Here is a 14,669-nt window from a genome sequence, read left to right on the forward strand (position 1 = left end):
TGGTCAATGTAACTGAAATATAGATGGTCAGTTAATCCAAAATTTTGTTCCATTTACTTAATATTGTAAACTGAACGTAATCAAAATTGTACTTAATATTAAATTTTGTAAATGGCCTGTATTTGTATAGCGCTTTACTTAGTCCCTAAGGACCCCAAAGCGCTTTACACTACATTCAGTCATCCACCCATTCACACACTGGTGATGGCAAGCTACATTGCAGCCCTGCCCTGGGGCGCACTGCCAGACGCGAGGCTGCTGGACACTGGTGCCACCGGGCCCTCTGACCACCACCAGTAGGCAGTAGGCAACCGAGACTGTCGGTGCCGGGGCTCGAACCAGCAACCTTCCGATTACAAGACAAACTGCCACCTCTTGAGCCACGATCACCCCCTAACATTCAAATATGAATGTTATTGTATTTCACTGGTAGTCTAAGTCTAAAAAACCAAACAAACTAATATGCAGTTGTGTGTTTCATAATACATGTATGAAAAATGACCACATGTTAACATTTTTCCAAATGAAAATTTAACTTTCATAAACATGGCAATAATGCCAAATAAACAAGCACTAAAAAGACAAGAGCCTTTTCCCTTTTAGCTCAAAGCTTTACAGACTTGAAGGATAAATGGCAAACCAGGAGAGCAAACACAAAAGCTCAGAGTATTTAAAAAACAAAATGAACAAAACAATGAAAAAGGCTCATGGTACTCAATTACTCTACGTTATCGTGTTTTACTTACACTTTTCAGTTGTAGTTGCTGACAATAAATAATATTGATTTGAATAATTAATGATTTTAGTACAAGATACTGAGGAGTATAGATACCTATTTCTCAAATATTTTGATTCAATTTTAAACAAAAATATTAAGTACATGCAAAGAAGGTATTCTGTGAACCACATACTGAATTTTTTGTCTGAGATAAATGTAAATAAATACCTTAATTTAACACAAACACATACGTTAACATTTTAGACATTTATTTCAACTTATCAAACTCAAATAATTACTGAAAGGATATTCACAGATTTTATCAGGCTCATCTAACTTATATTTATAGTGATATTTACTAAGCCTCTGAATTACTTTTTAGAGTGTAGAGGAGATCTGCAGAAACATTTTCATACACATCAGGTTAGCTCTTTGTCACAATGATGGGGGCTGCTTCTTTGTCAGCAAGATATACTGAATCTGAGGCCTGTGTGTCGCCAGGGCTCGCTATCAGGATCAGCCATGCAGAGTTAATCTTGGAGCTGCATGTGGGACAATGCCACCAAGATACTAAAACCTACAGACCTAAAACCTATCTGAAGTCTGCCTTGTGTGCCTCAGTTGTGAAAGGAACATTTAGTTCATGTTGCTTTGTTTTGCCACTATGTTTGAATGCATTCACAGTATACTAAGTTATTTCAGTGTTCTACTTTTCTGGAAACAATTACAGCCCAGATGGAGCCTGGATCAGACTTGATAAATGAAAAAAGGAATCTGTTCTTTTTTTCAGAATGAATACAATATACCTGTACAGTTTTGTATTTCCATTTTGTATTGTTTTATCTATTAAACATCTATTGAAGGTTATACCTGACTTAATGATAAATTGACGAAAATAAATAAAGATCATTATGTATTTTTGAGGAACCTTTGAAGACTTTTTTTTTCCTAGTGATTTAAGCGGTCCCTGGGTCATTGAAACAGTGTGTTGAGTTTTGGGATGGTTTGCTTTGTTCTATAGAATTTGAGTTTCATTCTGTTTAAAGATGAGATGTGTTTTTGAGCTCCATAGACTTCTGTTTAGATTCTACTTTTCTAACCCCTCTGAGTTTTCTTGTCTACATTAGTAGTTCATCGTTTCTTGTTTGATTATGTTATTTGCCTTTCATGTCCTATTCTTGTCTCTGCATCTTGTCCTCAGTGTCACCTGTAATATTAACTCTTGTCTTCTTTAATTCTGTCAAGTTCATATGTCTTAGTGCTGGTAAAACTTCCTGTTTTATTTTGATATTCCAGCATCTCGTGTGTTGTCTTCAGCTTTGCCTCCCCTCCCCTTGCCATGTTAGTTTGATTCTGTTCACCTGTGTCTTGTTTTGCCCAGCTGTTTCCTCTCTCTCTTAGTCCTAAGTTTCCCTCTGGTTTTCATTGCATTCTCCCTCTTGGTTAATCCCCCTTGGCAGTATAGTATCCGTGTTGATATGTAGATTTGGTTTCTACTTGTTTTTTGACCTGCTTTATTTTTTAATTAGTTTTTGTTTAACAAAACAGCTTTTTAGTTACCCCTGTTGTTTCCAAGTCCTGCATTGCATCCTACTCTGCCAGCCACAAAGCCAGCCTTGACAGCAGTATCCTATATAACTTTGCACAATAGCCACACACTCCAGGCAACTCACCTATTTCATTCAAAGAGAAATATGTCAAAAGAAGCCTGATATTCATAACAAACGTGACATTAATAGAATGGGAAACTCTGTAATAGAATTAAAACATCTTTAGAGTAACGTGTCTGTCATTACTAATAATGAAATCACTGAAAAGGATAAGAAAAGATTGCCCATAAAAGATTACTATTCATGTGAAGAATGAAAAAGTATTTAAGGTGTAATAAAATCTCGTCTGTTAAGGAAAAAACAAACATCTGTTTAACCTGTTCAACATCATTCCATCCATACCCTCTTATCTCTGCCATGAGGTGCTGGAGCACATCCCAGAGATAGACAACCACTCAAGCTCACATTCACACCTCCAGGCATTACATGGTCAAACCAGTTAACCCTAAACCTGCATTTTTTTCACTACTGGGAGGAATGCTCAGTGCCTTGAAAAAACTGGAGAACATACCGTACAGACTCCACACAAACTCCTCCAGCAGCCTGGCTGAAGCCTTCTTGTGTTAATAGATAAAGCCAGCTGCAGTAGTGGGAGATTTGGACATGCAAACACAGCTGTTGTGGATTAGCCACAGTGCTATGTGTACTGAAACTGCTCATTTTAAGAACATCCATCAAATCTAAATTCGATTTGCTAATCAGATTTAAGATGTCGCACTAAAACAGTTCATAGACAACTTAATCTTCACATTCCAACCTCCGAAAGCTGAAATATGTATATCAAAAGACGGCATGCCAACAGCAGTCAATAAAAATGACTATGGGGGTCAGGATAACAATGATTCCAATAAGGAGAACAATCTTGTTATGAGTTTGGCTTTTAAACGGCATTGTCTCTTCTCTGCTGCTTTGCTTTCTTTATTGGATTTATGCTGTTTTATGACATATGCTCTTAGTTTAGTCTCCACAAATCTAAATGGGCAGAAAATTATTCATTAAAATTTGTTTAGAGCTTGACTATAGTAACAGAGGCTAGCCACATGATGGGAAAATATTTATTTCCTTCTTGTATTTACTGTTGGATGGTGACAGTGTTGAAATATATTTTGCATAGGAAGACATAATAGAAAACATGCAGAGACGTCATGCACACATGTTACATTGTTGATGGGAAAGCTACACCTTCCTCTTGAGAGCTGAAACGCACGCACATGCACAAACTGATAAACAGATGTACCCACAGGGTCTGCACAAAGACACTGCAGTGTGATTGTGAGCACACTGCAGTGCTTTTCTTTCCTTGTTTGATATTGCAGACATTTTCAGTAATGTTAATTGAAAAACTTAATTTCCAGCAAGAAGAATATTACTATAAGGCATCTGTAGGAGTCTGATTGATCAACTGTCACTAATGAAAGGTTTGCCTATATGGGACTGTTTCCACTCCTGTCTGGCAATTAAATAAAATTAATGAAAGAAGAAAAAAAAAACAGGACTAGATTTGGGTGTTTTTTTTTTCTTCATTCAATAATTTAAAGCTCACTCCACTGGTACAGATTAAGATCAGTCCTAATGTTTCCTGCTGCCTTTAAGGGGATTTCCTGACTACTAAATATGCTGCAGATACAGTACTTTGCTGTCACTGCACACTTTAAACTACAAAGTGACAAAAGTTTTTGACACCATCATAAACAAAAAGGGAAAAAACCCATCACAGGTTATTTATGGAATCTGCTTCTTAAAAAACACAAGCACGCGTTCTGTGAACTTTCTGTTTTTCTGACCATCTGCCCTAACCAAAATATTGAATTACATAACAGCCCTTTGTCAATAATGCACAGGTGAATCCCTTAGACTAGTGACTGAGAACATAAAATTACATGGCAATCAAATACAAAAATTCTTCTTAAAAACAAATTCTCTTGAATTAATTGTTTTTTTTGCATGAAAAGACATAATTTTACTCAAAACTAGCAATTGAACACAGTCATTCGACCAGGAAGTAATTAATTTTTTCTAGGTGAAAAGTCAAACAAGGGCTAACACTGACAAAAAGTGAAATAAGCATTTGCTCACTTGGCATTTTATAATCCACTATTACCACTCAGCGTGATGACCGGTCATATTCAGTCTCGGTTTTCTGTGTGTGGTCAGAATAATCCATGTGGGTAAAGGCTGTATGCATTCAAGTAATATGATGCAAGAAAAAAAAAGTGCTTTTGTCACAACACATCTGCTTTTGCTATTTGAGCTTCTTATATTGTTTATTCAGCAAATTTGAGTGAGAATGCCATCTTGGTATTGTTTTTGCAGAGCTAGCTGTGCTTTACCGATGGCAAATTAGATGTTCGATGCTCTGATAAAGGTAAACAGGCTACTTCCTCGCTCAGTGTAGCCATGAGAAAGAATCAGACGTTACTGAGCAGCACTTTGTGAAGTCCTATTTTAAAACCTGAATTTTAGCTTGGTAGCCATCCCCATCTTGGATTGCAGCCAGAAGTAACCAAATTTGGAAGTGATGATGGAGTGCGACGTTATCAGCTCCATAGACTGTATAGGTGCACTGCTTAGTTACAGATACCTGCTAAATAGTACTACATAATATACAAACAAAACTGCAGAACAGAACATCACTCACTAAACACCGGCTTCTTGGATATGTTGTTAGTGCAATTCACTACATCAATTAATTAACCTTTCCAAAAGGCACTAAAGGTCCAGTTCGGTGACTCAGATGTGCAGAGGTGAAGCTTTCCAGACAGCTGCCGGCTACAGCTGCCTGTACTGGAATCCATGTATCTCATCCTGTAGTTAGATTAAGGCCGGGAGGGGAGATTTAGCTAGAAAGAACAAAAACCTGCTTGTGTACCAAGCTCCAAACATGCAAATTATCCAATCTCAAGTGGCCACTTGAAGAACTGCAGTTTTTGGCATTTCCCAGATGGCTTCATTTCTGTGCTCGTAAGATTGCCCCATGGGATACTGTAGAGCAGCCAGTAAATCTGGTCTCACTTCATCTATTCTGGCATGGTAATATAATTGATATAAATGTAACTTATCTGCTCTTCCCAAAGATGAACCTCTGTTATCTAGGCCCAAGACGGATGGGGCAAGCTTGCAGGATGAAGCTAATTTGGAGCCATTATCACTGTAATGACTGTATGGCACAAAACCAGACCTGCAATTGTACAAAATCACAGGTTGAAGTGGAGAGAGAGTTTGTCCATTGCATTTTTTAACATAAATTGCAGCTGCACTGCTGATAAATTTATGCTACCAGTTACATTGCTTTTTAATTTCCTTGTCAGCTTACTTCTCTGTCTTAAATAAGACATCCATATCTTCACGTGCCATCATTTAATGTCTGGCAGATTGCTGCAAATAAGATAATAGACACACAGATTCCAACACATACACAGATTTAGATAAAAGAAAGTTGGTGAGTTTATTTTTTCAGTCGCCTGACCCAAAAAAGACAGTCTGGACCACAGTGGTAGATACAGGGCTTTTAAAAGTGATGCTTTATAAGTGGCATACAAGCTGATGGCCACCATTGTCAAAATATTCAGGTCAGACCATTTTGTCACTGAGGTTTCAGCCAACATTAAGGGCAAAACTGATGAAATTTTGATGTTTTTGTAAAAATGTCAAGACAAAAGCAAGGGCAGTAAAAGTTGTATATCACCTGTGACCCAGTTCATGATGAAAAAGACAAAAGGAGAAGATAAATCTTACAAGCATAGTAGAAAGCAGGGAAACGTCTGTGCACTTAAAGTAGTGCTGTCTTACCTTATTTTGAAAATGATACACTATTACTATATCATAAATAAAAAACCGCAAAAAACAAACTGTGAATAGTTTGTGTATTTCACAAGATAAAAGCAGTACTTTCAAAATTAATTAACCAATTATTTTGCATTATTAATTATTTTACTGTTTGTTAAAAGTCCAAAAATACTGCCTGAAGTTTAACAAACTATCACGTTTTTAATGATTATTGTTGTAAAGTGTTGCAAACAGATAACCAGTATTTACAGTAAACATTAATGTTACCATGCCGACACACTCAGTGTAAACATTCACTCACCGACAAGTTCATCAGGTACACGTTGATAGTATTGCGTTGGACTCTGTTTTTTCCTCTCAGAACTTCCTTAATTCTCCATGGCGCACATTCAACAACATGTTGGAAACCTTGCTCAGAGATGCTGGTCCATGTTAACATTCAGTTGCTGCATTTTATCAGCTCCACCATATCCCAACGGTGCTCTGTTGGTTTGAGATCCAGTGATGGTGTTTCTTTTTTCAAGGTGTCACTGACACAGCCATCAGAAGATGGGTACACTTGGTCAAAAAGGGATGACCACAGTCAGCAACAATACTCAGGTAGGCTGTGGCATTTAATGTGGTGTGCTGCTTCAAGAGTTGACAAGCTATGTATTCAGAGATAGTCTTCTGTATACCTTGTTTGTAACCAGTCTTTACTTGAGTTACTGTTGCTCTCCTATAAGTTAAAACCAGGCTGATCATTCTCCTCTGACCTCTGACATCAAAAAGGCATTTTTGCCCAGAGAACTGCCACTCACTGGATATTTTCTCTTTTTCAGACCGCACTCTGTAAAACCTAGAGATGGTTGTGTGTGTGTGTGGGAAAATCCCAGTAGATCAGTATTTTTTTTAATACTCAGACCAGCACATCTGGCACCAACAACCATGTCACATTTAAAGTCACTTAAATCACCTTTTCTTCCCCATTCTGATCCTTGATGTGAACTTCGGGCGGGTCCTTTTGACCATTTCTGCCTGTGTAAATGCACTGAGTTACTTCCATATAATTGGCTGATAAGACATTTGTGATAATGAGTGGTAGTGTGGCCAGAGTGTCTGCTAGTACAGATAGAAATGAGATAATTCGCATTAGCTCAGAAAGGTGGAAATGTCCTTAATCTTTTCAGTTACACCATTCGTATCTGGCGTGCTGGTATCATAAACCAAAGTCATTTAAAATTTAACCCAGTGGATACAGAACACTTTGCATTTCATAAGATAACTGAAACTTTACAGATAGTGCAAACATCACCCACAGACTCACCATGCAGGCTTACAGTTCATGAAAATGTAAACTAGATCAAATGCAATGCAATTGGCAAAGAAGGGAGCTTCTTCTTTAAGCAGACAAGTACACACAGTGTTCATGCTTGTAAGTGCAGCTACTCATACCAAAACATGGTGTGTTGAGCTGCTAAGGTAAAATCATATAGATCATTATAACCTTTATGTTTGATAGTCATCATTTGCAATCCTACATTTAATTTTTCCTTTAACCCTCATGTTATGTTCTCTCTTATAACTTAACCACTTAAGCAACAACATCTTTTTGTGGAAAGTAACTTACTTTATTAAAGATGTTGTGGAAGGACACATGCATATCAATGCGCGCATTCACCACACTTGGTGTTCTCTACTTTACAACTGAAAGTAGTACCACTAAACAATATATTGCTTTTACTAAATACATAACACCTCATATCAAAGTTCAGTGTAGTGCACAGTGTGATCTTACCTATGACACTATGTTCACTATTTTTTTAATTATGCCTGGTAAAGCAGACTGTAGTATTGATTTTTTCTCCCAAAAAGAAAACAGTACTTGAACATTTCTTCTTTCTAAAGGGTAAGAAAGGAAGTATTGACTGCTAATCTTAGCTTGGTAAACCATACCAGAGGGAGGTGTCCTTTCTGCATTACCTTCACTTCTGGTTCCTCTTTCTGCTGCCAGAAAACACAGCGCTCAACACTTATCAGAGGAAGAAGCAAATTTAAGTTGCGTAACCAGTGAAGACAAACGAATGAGGCCAGTGACCTGCTGGTATATCTCGGCTGGTGTCAGTCAGACATGTTTTGCTGAACATTGTGAATCTAAATTCAAAAGTTGGTTCTGTTATAAATAACACAGTGTGTATGAGTTTTTTGATTAGATTTGTATTGGGAACAAAGAGCATTCCCCAAACATCATCCAGATAGGCATTTATTAAACTGAGCCTGAATGTTTAATTCATTAATGTGTTTAAGTCATTAATGAGCTCATTGAATGTGTAATAAATTGCAGCAAGGTCAACAATATTCAATACCATACTCATGTAGCATTTAAAACACTCACTTGTTATACTTGTCACGCTTATTATTATACTCATTATGTGACTTTCACTGTCACAACCCAAGTCAAAGAGAGAACTGGGTCTGCATGGCTGATGATAATTTAAAGTGTTACACAAGGACATCTGGCAAAACTAAATGGACACAGGGCCTTGTAAATACACACGCTAACAAGGCTGATTCTGTATTCAAAACAAAAATGTGTCTGAGCATACATCACACAATTTGCACAACTATATAGCTTTCCCACAAGTTGGAGGAAACAAGTCCTCAAAAACAAGAATGCAATAAAAAGTTCATGCTTTATTATCGTCAGAATCATTTCTTCAGTGTCTTCTTTTGAAGGGAGAACATTGCCACTTCAGTATTGACAAACTGTGTCATCGATTCCTTTGTATAAGTCTCAGTTATTTATCTCTCCAACCTTACAATTTTCCCTGACTGTTTACTCTCTGAACAGGAAACTAGTCAGTTTGATGTGCCCTGGCACTAGAAAACAGAAATGAAGATCTTGGAACTGAAGTGGACTTGGACTCTGGGGTGGTGCCACATTTGTGCATGTCAAAAATACAGAGACAGATGGGGAGAGATGATTGAAGAGACTCAACCCTCATGTTAGGTGTCAGCAGACAGAGGTATACAAAGCGATGTTTGTTCATTATTCTTTGGAGAAAGAGCTGAAGAACTGTTGTACCACTTCAGCTCTTATTTAATCGTTTTATTGATTGTATTTTATTCTGATTTTTTTTTCCCTCTGTCATAGAATCTCATCTTCTTGCCCAGTGACCACAGCATTTTCCTTGTTTGGGGAGAGAGAGAGTACACTCAGAGGCAAACTCTAACTGTAGCCAATATCCTTGGTAATTGGAAACCTCATTTAGCTGGAAAGTGATGCACAACAGTCACGTGTCTAGGAGTTGTAAATATTCACACATGGGCATGCATCTGCCAAGACAAATGTTGTAAATCCTCCCCAAGGATCACAGTTAGCTACTAATGTTAGCTTTGGTGAGGAGAATGGCGTTGGAGCAATGCATTAATAAGAACCTTAGACAGGGTTTTAAAATGTCTTCGTGACTATAGCAAGCAATAAGAGCTGTGGTCTTGTTGACCATGCTCATGAAGAGTAAAGAAGAAGGCAAAACCGGTATGCATGTTTACTTCATTCCAGATGCAATGTGCCTCACAGATATAATTTTCTACAGTAGTTGAATTGCTACTACTATTATACTCATACAGGTTTGTGTTTGAGAGGTGATTTAAAAAGAGGTAATTTCTTCTCTTTTGTAAATGTTCTACATCGAAACTGGCTATAGACCCTCAACCATTTCAGTTTTGATTCATGGGTTTGTCTGCATGAGGCTAATTTCCTGGAAATGTATCACGTGAAAATATCAATAGTCCTTTACATTATGTCACAGCCAATCTTGTCCTAAATAACACCCAATTATTTGCAATAGTGTGAGATGACAGTGGAAAAATACCTAACAAACAGGACTCATAAAATGTACTGCCTAATGAACGACAGGCAGAAACTGTAATGTGTGTATGCAACTTGGCCTTAGGTGCCTTAGGTTTATTTGTCCCCAAAAGAATGACTAATCAGGATACTGTCTAATGATGATGAAAGGTAAATGGTTTTATAACTGTCCTGGAGCGTGTTCCAAGGCACTCAAAGTTGAGTTGAAAAGCCAGCTCTTCTGGACGAGATAGGCAATTTGATGGTAATGGTGCGCACTTTCATGTAGTTTCTTCTCTGAGGCATTTGTAGTGTTGCAAACCCACTCATAAAGGGACAGATAGATAAAGGACAAAAGGTAAACCAGTTTTGTTGGAGAAGCGTAAGGAGAGATTGCTTAAAGGCTGTTCAGCCACACGTACTGGAATGTATGTGCACTATAAGAGTTATGCAATTGCTACAGCACTTTTATTTAAAGGCAACAAATCCCGGCTCTTCAAGTAACCACTACTGTTGCCAGGGGACATGTGTGCCCTCTATAATTTGGTATTACAATGAGAAACTAATTTGCATGAAGATAAATGTGCAGTTACTATGGGCAAGGCCAAACAAACTGAGAAACAAATTACACAGTGCTCTGCTTTGACTTGTTTTACACGTTGTTTGATCTGTCTGACCTTGGTTTGAAGAGATCAGGACTAAAGTTCAGCCCGGTCTTGTGAGGAACAGAGAAGCCTTATGGTCACACCGTGTTGACGTGATCAATGCTGCTCTATGAGACATGGCTTTAATACAAATCTGTGCATGTGATGGCTTGGCATTTTGTCCTCCCTTCTTCTGTTACAAAACTCATCTCTCCTCATTACAAAAACTGCCTGCGATAGTTGGGCCTTTTCGCTGATTGGTTATAGCGTTGCCGTTAATCAAACATTAGACGACTGTAAGAGCTGTTTTACAAATGAGCAGGTATTCTTTAAGATTTATGAACAATAACAGTCAGATGCGTTTGTGTAAGTTACCGTAAACGAAAAACAATTATCTTCACACATGAGAATTTGAGAAAAAGGAAGGAAAGTAATGAAAGACTTCTTTTTTGCCTTCTCTCAGTGCCTTTTGTGCCTCCTATTCCACGTCTTCCTGTGTATGTGTGTGTTCCATGTCTGTCTTTTACTTGCTTCCTTTCGTACTCTGAAGGTTATTTACTTTGCTTGACATGTGTTTTTACTTCATGTGTGTTTTTGCTTTTCCTGCCCTCGTTATTGCCTGCTCCGGCCTGATTGTGTTTACTTCTTCCTTGTTACCCTACTCTTCCATGTGAGTATTTAATTTGTGTGTTTTATCCCTTTGTCAGTTTGTCAAGTCGTCCATGTCCTGTTCTCTATCTTTGAAGACTGTGAGACTTTCTCATGTCTCACAGTCTGCCTGTCTTCCCTGAGTTATGGTTTTTAGTTCATTACCTTTTTGGACTTCATTATGTTTACGTATTTGGATTCTCTTAGTTGGATCATTTCTTTTGGATTTTCTTGTGTCCTCAGTTCTGTTACTTTTCCAGCCCGATTGTCTCTTTTGTATCAGCATGTGGGTCAATTTTTTAAACTTTACCCTAATTTCTAACAGTACAGCATAAACCCCGTTGGCAAATTCCTGGTCAATTTGCCTTTTTATTTCGGGGACTTTGATTTCAGTAAAGACACCTTTGTGAGGAGTTAGGCAGCATGTTTTTGCCAGAGGGAGGTGGAAATTGACACCCTTGTCTCTCACAATCCTGCTCCAGTATCCACATTAGCTTGGGACTTTGACACCACTCTGCACCTGTGGTGGTCAGCAAGTCCAACCTTCTTTCTCTATTGGCCAACAGTAAGACTGTAATGAGTCTACAGTATTTTAGTTTCAGTGTACAGACACAATGCCAACTTAATCTGTGTCTACTGATGGCACCCATATGCCTATATTCCTGACTCTTTACATAGGCTGTTCACCTTTTCCTGAGTAAGTTGACAAGATATCAGAGTTGTTTAATGGCTCCTCACTTGATTCAGTTGGAGTCCAGCTGCTTTGATTTTCTGCCTTCTATTCATCCCTCATCCTCCCTCAGGAATGTTTCTGTCCTCTCTTTTGTCTGTCTGAAAGTTTTCTCTGGTCCCCTCCCCAGTGGACCAGGAGTGACATGCTAAGCCTCATGTTCTCCTTAAATTGCAGGCTGTCTGAGTGGTGTCCAAAAAACAATGTGGGCTTTATAGATAATTGGTCAACTTTATGGCGGAAATCTGGTCTTGTTAGGAGAGACGGCATCGATCCCACTTTGGATGGAACAGCTCTCATTTCTAGAAATCTGGCCAAATTTATTAAACCCACCCAAAACGTGACTATCCAGAGTTGGGACCAGGAAGCATAGTTGCAGTCTTACATGCCTCTGTGCAAAAAAAACACATAGAAAGAACAATATAGTACCCACATCTGCACCAAAGAGTAACACAGTGTAATGTGGATTAATAAACATTTGGTCTCTCTCTTCCAAGTCTTGGTTAGTACATGAATTAATAATTGATCAGCAAATCGATTTACTCTGCCTTATGGAAACCTGGTTACAGCAGGATGATTATATTAGTTTAATAAGTCAACACCCCTGAGTCATACTAACTATCAGAATCCCTGAGGCAGAGGCAGAGGGGGTGGTGTAGCAGCAATCTTCTACAGTATCGAATTAATCAACCAAAGACCAAGACAGAGTTTTAATTCATTTGAAAGCCAGATGCTTAGCCTTGTCCACCCTTGCTGGAAAACCCCAAAACCAGTCTTATTTGTTATCATCTATCGTCCACCTGGGCCTTACACAGAGTTTCTGTCTGATTCCTCAGACTTTTTATCTGATTTAGTGCTCAGTTCAGATAAAATAATTATTGTGGGTGATTTTAACATCCCTGTAGATGCTAAAAATGACAGCCTCAACACGGCATTTAATCTGTTATTAGACTCAATTGGCTTCTCTCAAAATGTAAAAGAGCCCATCAACACTCTAGATCTTGTTTTAACATATGGCATAGAAACTGAACATTTAAAAGTGTTTCCGGAAAACCCTCTCGTGACTGATCATTTCCTGATAACATTTCAATTTACAATAAGATTTCAGCACAGTAGATGTCTTTCTTAAAGTGCTGTAACTAAATTTAAGAATATGAGTTAACTTTAGTAATTAGTTCCTCCAAACCATCAACATGTCTTTTAGACCCCATCCCTGCTCAAAGAAGCCTGCTCAAAGAAGTCCTACCATTAATCCTTAAATCTTAAATATGATCAACCTATCTTTAATAATCAGCTATGTACCACAGGCATTCAAGCTGAAAGTAGTTAAACCATTACTTAAAAAGCCATCTCTAGACCCAGCTGTCTTACCCAATTATAGACCAATCTCCAACCTTCCTTTAATTTCTAAAACTCCTGAAAGAGTAGTTGTCAAACAGCTAACAGATCATCTGCAGAGGAATGGCTTTTTTGAAGAGTTTCAGTCAGGTTTCAGAGCTCATCACAGCACAGAAACAGCTTTAGTGAAGGTTGCAAATGATCTTCTTATGGCCTCTGACAGTTGACTCATCTCTTAGCTTGTCCCGCTAGACCTCAGTGCAGTGTTCGATACTGTTGACCATAATATTCTATTAGAGTGATCTGTAGGTATTACAGGTACTGCGCTGCAGTGATTTGAATCATATCTATGTAGTAGACTCCAATTTGTTCATGTAAATGGAGAGTCCTCTTCATACACTGAGGTTAATTATGGAGTTTCACAGGGTTCAGTGCTAGGACCAATTCTGTTTACATTATACATGCTCCCTTAGGCAGTATCATCAGAAGGCATAGTATACATTTTCACTGCTATGCAGATGATACCCAACTTTATCTATCCATGAAGCCAGACAACACACACCAATTAGTTCAACTGCAGAAATGTCTTAAGGTTATAAAGATCTAGATGACCTCTAACTTTCTGCTTCTAAATTCAGATATAACTGAGATTATTGTACTTGGTCCGAAAATACAAATCCTCACATCAAAGATCTTAAATAATCAGGCCCCATCTAATCACAATATAATACCATATTGCCTGTTTAGAGTACTTCAATCTCAGACTGTGGGCTCACTAGTGTTTCCTAGAGTATTTAAAAGTAGAATGGGAGAGAGAGCCTTTAGTTTTCGGGCCCCTCTTCTATGGAACCAGCTTCCAATTTGGATTTGGGAGACAGACACTATCTCTACTTTTAAGATTAGGCTTAAAAATTTCATTTTTGCTAAAGCATATAGTTAGGGCTGGACCAGGTGACCCTGAATCCTTCCTTGGTTATACTGCAATAGATGTAGACTTCAGGGGGATTCCCATGATGCAGTGAGTATTTCTTCTTCAGTTATCTTTCTCACTCATTACGTGTTAATAGACCTCTCTGCATTGAATGATTACCTGTTATTATTCTCTGGCTCTCTTCCACAACATGTTTTTGTACTGTCTTCCTCCCCTCACCCCAACCGGTTGCAGCAGATGGCCGCCCCTCCCTGAGCCTGGTTCTGCTGGAGGTTTCTTCCTGTTAAAAGGGAGTTTTTCCATCCCACTGTCATCAAAGTGCTTGCTCATATGGAGTCATAACTGTTAGGCTTTTCTCTGCATGTATTCTTGTAGGGTCTACCTTTCAATGTAAAGCATGTGGTGATGGCAAATTTTCAAGAATTTGTCATCACT

The sequence above is a fragment of the Pelmatolapia mariae genome, linkage group LG2 (genome assembly GCF_036321145.2).
Source record: "Pelmatolapia mariae isolate MD_Pm_ZW linkage group LG2, Pm_UMD_F_2, whole genome shotgun sequence".
NCBI classification, from domain to species: domain Eukaryota; kingdom Metazoa; phylum Chordata; class Actinopteri; order Cichliformes; family Cichlidae; genus Pelmatolapia; species Pelmatolapia mariae.